Genomic DNA, 7,030 nt, shown 5'->3' with positions numbered 1-7,030 from the left:
GATACTAATTTCATTGGTGTTTTTGTTTTCTGTTATTTGCACTTTCTGCAAAGTCCTTTGACTAAAAACAATGTGTCATATTTTAACTTCTTGTGCTGCACTTCAATTCAATTCAATTCAGTTTTATGCTTCCTATTTCCTGCTTAGCCCAAGTGTGTCAGTTTTTATAAACTGTCTGTGGTCCTACCCTCTTCTTGTGTTCTCCCTGCTTTTTAAGATATTTAGTTTCCTGATGTTCTTCACATTGTAATTTCTGTGTTTACAAGATTTCTCAGTAAAATGATGTTTACTGTTAAAGTCCTCAGATGTCTGGAATATCTTTGGATGTCTATGTTTCTTTGGGGGACCGTGGTGAGGTACCGTCCACATCATGCCTTCCCAAAAGTGTTGGTGAGGTAAGTTATTTACAGTGGTGTGAAAAAGTATTTTTCACTAAAGTAAAGCTGCTGGCCCCGACGGAATACCTGGTAGAGTGCTCAAAGCCTGTGCCGTCCAGCTGGCTCCTGTGTTCACCAGACTATTCAACCTCTCCCTGACACATGCCACTGTCCCTCACTGCCTGAAATCATCAACAATAGTCCCAGTCCCCAAGTCCACCACCATCAGTAGCCTCAGTGACTACAGACCCATCGCACTGACTCCAGTGGTTGCAAAGTGCTTTGAGAAGCTGGTCCTAAAACACATAAAGGACTGCCTCCCACCCAGCTTCGACCCCCACCAGTTTGCCTACAGGGCAAATAGGTCCACAGAGGATGCAATTTCCACTGCTCTCCACTCTGCTCTGCATCACCTGGAGAATCCTGGGACATCAGTAAGGATGCTCTTTGTTGATTACAGCTCGGCCTTCAATACTATCATCCCAGACATTCTTATAGACAAGCTGGTAAACTTGGACTTCCCCCCCCTCCACATGTGCATGGATCAAAAACTTCCTCACAGACCGTTCACAATCAGTCAAGGTTGGCAACCAGCAATCATCCACCCTGTCGCTCAGCACTGGCTCACCACAGGGATGTGTGCTGAGTCCACTATTATACACCATCTACACCAGTGACTGCACCCCTACGCACCCCTGCAACATCATCATCAAATTTGCAGACGACACCACTCTGATGGGGCTCATCACCAACGATGATGACACCGCCTACAGGGATGAAGTCCAGCGGCTGTCAGAATGGTGTAACTACAATAACCTCACCCTAAACACCAAGAAAACCAAGGAAGTGGTCATGGACTTCCGCAAAACAAGGACTGATCCTCCCCCCCTCTCCATAAAAGGTGACTATGTGGAGAGGGTGTCCTCCTTTAAGTTCCTCGGCACCCACATATCCGAGGACCTATCCTGGTCCACAAACACATCAGCCCTAGTAAAGAAAGCCCAGCAGCGCCTCCATTTCTTGAGGGTTCTGAGATGGAACAGGCTGCAGACTGAACTCCTAGTGTCCTTCTACCGTGCCGCTATCGAGAGTGTGCTGGTGCACGCCATCCCTGTGTGGTACGCTGGTTGCACAACAGCTGACAAGAAGAGACTACAGAGGATCATCAGAACTGCAGAGAAGGTGATCGGCTGTCCACTCCCCTCCCTGGACTTAATTGCCAGCTCAAGATGTCTCTCCAGAGCCAGGGCAATTATAAAGGACCACCTCCATCCTAACCACCACCTCTTCAACATCCTGCCCTCTGGAAAAAGGCTCAGATCCATCAGGTGCAAAACCAACAGACTAAAGAACAGCTTCTTCCCGTGGGCTGTCAGAACTATTAATGGAAACTAAGAGTGTGTAAAGACTTCCCCAATACATCCACTCTGACACTGCTGTTGATCATCTATGTGCAATATCTCAGTCTTTCCATGTTCTGTGCAATATTTTTGGCTCAAGTGCAATTATTTTGATCCCAGTCTGTTTCAATGTTTCCTACACATACACCATGTATATAGTTCCACTCACACATGTATATATATATATATATATATACACTGCTTTTTATTTTATTCGATTTATTTATTTATTTATTTTTCCACCTTCGATGTGTATCGGTTTCTCTTTTTCTTACTTTAGCACCTTTGTGGTCCAGCTACCCAATTTCGCTGTGCAAGAAACTGCAATATGACAATAAAAAGCTCTAAGTCTAAGTCTAAGTCTCTATTTGCACCCTTCCTGATTTCCTATTTTTTCTTGTATGTTTGTCGCACTTAAACGTTTCAGGTCATCAAGTAAATGCAACTATTAGACAAAGATTACAAAAGTAAACACAAAATTCAGTTTCTAAATTATAGTGTTTATTATTGAGGGGGGAAAAAATCCAAACGTACACGGCACTGTGTGAAAAAGGTTGGCTCGTCCTTAGCAGCAACAACTGCAATCAAACATTTGTGATAACTAGCAATGAATCTTTTATAGAACTGTGGAGGAATTTTGGCCCACTCATCTTTTCAGAATTGTTCTAATTCAGCCACATTGGAGGGTTTTCCTGTATAAACCACAGCACCTATGTCACATTTACACCAGGACTTTGACTAAGTTACTCCAAAGTCTTCACTTTTGGGGTGTCTGTAGCTCAGGTGATAGAGCAGGTCATCTACTCACTGGAAGGTTGGTTGTTCGATACCTTACTCCAGTCTGCATGCCAAATATCCTTGGGCAAGATACTAACCCCATATTGCTCTCTGATGCAGCCATCGGACTGTGAATGTTAGATAGAAGGCACTTAGAGCCCAGAAAAAGTGCTTGGGTGAATGAGGCAAGTTGTGTAAAGTGCTCAGAGTGGAAAAGCACTATATAAAAACCAGTCCATTTACCATTTTGTTTTTCTTAAGTCATTCAGAGGTGGACTTGCTGGTGTGTTTTGGATCATTGGCATGCTACAGAACCGTGCTTCAGCTTGAGGTCATGAACAGATGGCCGGACATTTTCCTTCAGGACATTTTGGTAAAGCAGAATTCATGGTTCCATTTACCACAGCAAGTCTTCCAGGCCCCGAGGCAGCAAAGCAGACCCCGGCCATCACACTACCACCACCTTATTTTACTGTTTGTATGATGCTCCTTTTCTGTAATGCTGTGTTACTTTTACGCCAGATGAAACGGGACTCAAACCTTTCTAAAATGTAAACCTTTGTCTCAACAGTCAACAGAGCATTTTCTCAAAAGTCTTGGTGATCAAGAAGATGTTTTCTGGCAAAACTGACATGAGCCATCATGTTCCTTTTGCTCAGCAATGGTTTTTGTCTTGGAACTGTGCCATGCACGCCATTTTTGCCCAGTCTCTTTCTTTTCGTGGAGTCATGAACTCTGACCTTAAGTGAGACATGGGAAGTCTGCATGCAGGCTTGGATTTATTTAGAAACTGCATTTTGTGTTTGCTTGTGTTGTCTAATATTTACATTTTTAATGATCTGAAACACTTAAGTGTGGCAAACATACAAAAAAATTAGGCAATCAGGAAGGGGACAGACATTTCCTTGCATGTTGGCTGTCTGGAGATACTTCACACTGAAAGCATTTGGAGCCTTGCTACATGCTTCCAAACCGGCATTTCATCTCCGAGCAAGCTATCCCAGAGACGTAAAGCAAGTGTGTAAGTTCATCTATGAATGTGTGCAAAACATTCCCACGTTAAGCTTAACAACCGATATATGGAGCTCCGACATGTGTGCGTTATCATTGCTAAGCCTGACCGTACAATCGATAGACTTTGCAAAACGCAGTGATGCAGACTAAACAGTTTTGTGGTTAAAATTTAAAAAAAAAAAAAACTATGAAAAACAGTTTTTTTCATACTTGTGTTAAGTTTTGTACAGAAAATTCTCAGGTTAAATGTGATAGAAACAGCTTACACTGACATCCATCTTGATAAAAGACGAGTGTTGTGAAACCGTGTTTGCATTTATTCTTTTAAGTTGTTGAATATAAACATTATTTTGTGCTGATATTGCACTTCTTTTTTTCAGAACCAAAGAGTTTTTGAAAACTGCATAAAATTGCATTTTAAATTACTTTTTGAATATTACTTTAAATAAACAAAGTATTTAAAGTTCTGCTAAAAGTTAAAATAAAAAGATCAGTAGGCCTATTGCTGAACTGCGAAATATTTTGGGCGTAGTGCATTTTTTGCATACAGGTATAACAGAATAGCTTAAGTGTTTTGTTTTTTAAAACTTTGGTATAAACTTGTACAAAATGCAGCAAGACATTAAATAAAAACAGTTATTCATTATGTATTGGATTCATATCGGTATCGGCAGATAATCTTATAAACAGTACAGTTGCACAATTTATAAGGTTGGGGAAACCTGCAGTCAGCTGAGACTGAAGAAGTCACTTGGATGAGTGACGAAATGTTTCTCCCACTGAAAACGCTACATCCAGATGAACAGAATCAACTTTTGGGGAAGAAAAGCTATCCTGTGCCTGTGTATCTGTCTCCCTAATGGTCTGTGAGTTAGTGTACCAAGATCTGAAAAAAATTCCCTTCAATGACATTTTAGATCCCCCACTGTGACTGACCTGGGCTGGGGAGTCACGGGTAGGATTTAGGTGAGTACTCAGGCTTCTCTGAGCTTCCTGTTTGTCTTTCCCTAATGAATTTAGCTATAAGAAAGCTTCAGATGAGGCCCATTTTTTCCACATGGCGACAATATCATATACTGGTGCACAAACGGTTTTTTGTTAATTTGTTTGCTTGATGCTGAAGCTTTATTTTTTAGGTGTTTGTAAAATATCTCTTTTTGACTTGACATATGAATTGATGAAGCATTTGTCATTTTACTTTGAGAAAAAAGTGCTCATTAAAAATGCTGTTGGATGACTGCGTCAGGTGTCCTGCATTATAGCACCTTGCTGCTTCACTGTTCCCTCTGCTGGGAAAGGCAGATATTACAAACTCCAGACAGAGTACGAAAAGCAGAGCTGGAGTAATTAGTTTTGTTTTAAAGATCATTCTTTGTATTGCAATGCCGAGAATCACCTGCGTCTTGAAAGAAAAAACTAAAGTTGTTGTGGTTTTAATGATCAGGAAGTATTTGTAGTAAGTTTATGTAGTTCCATGTCATACCAGAAGGTGACACCAGAGCCAAAGACATGATGTAGAGGTAGAAAAAAGAAGAAAAAAGTGCAACATCTAGGAAAGCTAGAATAGCTGTGTATGTAAGTATCAGCAGCACATACTTTAAGTTTCTGAATATAAAACTTTTTACTGCCTTTGATAGTGTTTAACTTGCCGGCCCTGAGTACTTTCTCTCACACTGAAAACACCTTAATGATAAAATTATTTTAACATTACTTAATAAGACTGATTCTGGAAAGATAATTAGTAATTCTAAACATTTGTAGCAGTACTTCACGAAGGAAGAACAGTCTGTCTACTCTCTGCAACTCAGCGGGTGCTGGTTCTTCCTGAGACACTGCTGAGTTTGTCCGGGTGGATCATCGGGGTGCAAAGCCTCACAGATGATGTGCAGCAGTGGGTCCCTCAGTCTGTCCTCACTCTGGACACTTGCAGTTGTCAGTCACACATGAAAATCAAATGTGTGATAAGCTGCAGGATTCAAACACAAGTGTAACTTATAAATACATGTTCGTACTTTTATTAAACAATCAGAGAGAAAGAAAAAGAGAGACAGTGCAGGACAGACAGACAGAACGGTGACGGGCTCGGACTCAGCTCGTTGATACAAAAGTAAAAGTCCGTTTGGCTCGACGCCACTGAACAGATGCAGCAAAATAACATAGCTAACATTAACAGTGCAGTGATTTCTGCTTGTGGCGTGATATTCAGGACTGCAAACCAGGCAGCCTTTACAGACTTTCAGCTTGTTTGTGGATATATTACTAACTTTAATCCATAAAATTGCCACATTCTCTGCAATATTAAGGTCAACTATTGAACGGTGTATATTTTAAAGTTCTCCCAGTGGCGTTCTCTGGGACCGGTAGCCGGGAGGACGAGTTGGCTGTCTGGTCGGGGTCTGGGATGCTGGGCCTCCCTGCTGCTGCATGGCCGGGGGCAGTCTGCTTGTCTCCACTCCAGTGCAATGGGCAACATCTTCTGGTATCTGGACCTGGGGGTATGAAGTATGTTTGGGGAGTGTGAGTGTGTGTACAGTGTTCATTTCTGTTTTTCTCCATGCTGAGTATTTGTATATGTGTGTACATGAGGGTGGAATGCATGTGGAATGCATGTCTGTGTGTGCCTGTTTGTCTGTGTGTCTGTGTCAGGTCGGGTCTTAGGCCATGTCCATACTAATATGTTTTCGTTTGAAAATGCATCTTTTTCTCTCCATTTTGGCCTTCCGTCCACACTAGACACACTAGACTCCACCTCTCTAAGAAACGTCTCAGGTACCCCCTAGGTGTGGGGGCCTATCGCCTCTCTGTGAATTTCACATTCCCGTGGCAGCGTGCAAGGTGCTTGCTCAGAGTTGAAGTTTAATTTTTCACTGTAGAAAGGTTTCTTCCCAAGCAGAGATTACAGCGGACGCTAATGTTTTTGTCACTTCTTAAAGAATCGTACTCAAAGTAACTGTCACGGCTGGAAGCCAAAACATGGAGTGGACCAAAAAAACAGATTCAAGCTGAGAATCAGAACTTTGACGTGAACAAAGATTTTATTTACAATGATATGAAAAAACAACGGGGTAAGAACATAAACTGTGAAATGCAGTGAATGCAAACTAAGAACAAACTGTGGCATACTAAGGAGACATGAATGAAGTGGAGACTATGAAGACAAGCTATGAGCACACGGGGACATGCTATGATCTATGAACTATGAAGGTGACGTGAAACACTATGTACATGAGCTAAGGGGCTGGATGGTGGTTGATGGGACTTGGCGGGGGGACCAGTGGTATGAGAGTGGGTTGTGAGGAGGCACTGGAGCAGAGTCCACGTGAGCTCCTGTACCTCGACACTCGGATGAAAAAGAAAAGAATTTTCTCAGATCAAAAATGTAAATTCTTTGTTATTAATCTTGACTTTTCTGTTCATTCCACAGAACAAGACAAATCGCTCAATTTGACTGACACTCCAAAA

The sequence above is a fragment of the Oreochromis niloticus genome, linkage group LG17 (assembly GCF_001858045.2).
Source record: "Oreochromis niloticus isolate F11D_XX linkage group LG17, O_niloticus_UMD_NMBU, whole genome shotgun sequence".
Taxonomy (NCBI): domain Eukaryota; kingdom Metazoa; phylum Chordata; class Actinopteri; order Cichliformes; family Cichlidae; genus Oreochromis; species Oreochromis niloticus.
This window is presented reverse-complemented; position numbering follows the sequence as displayed.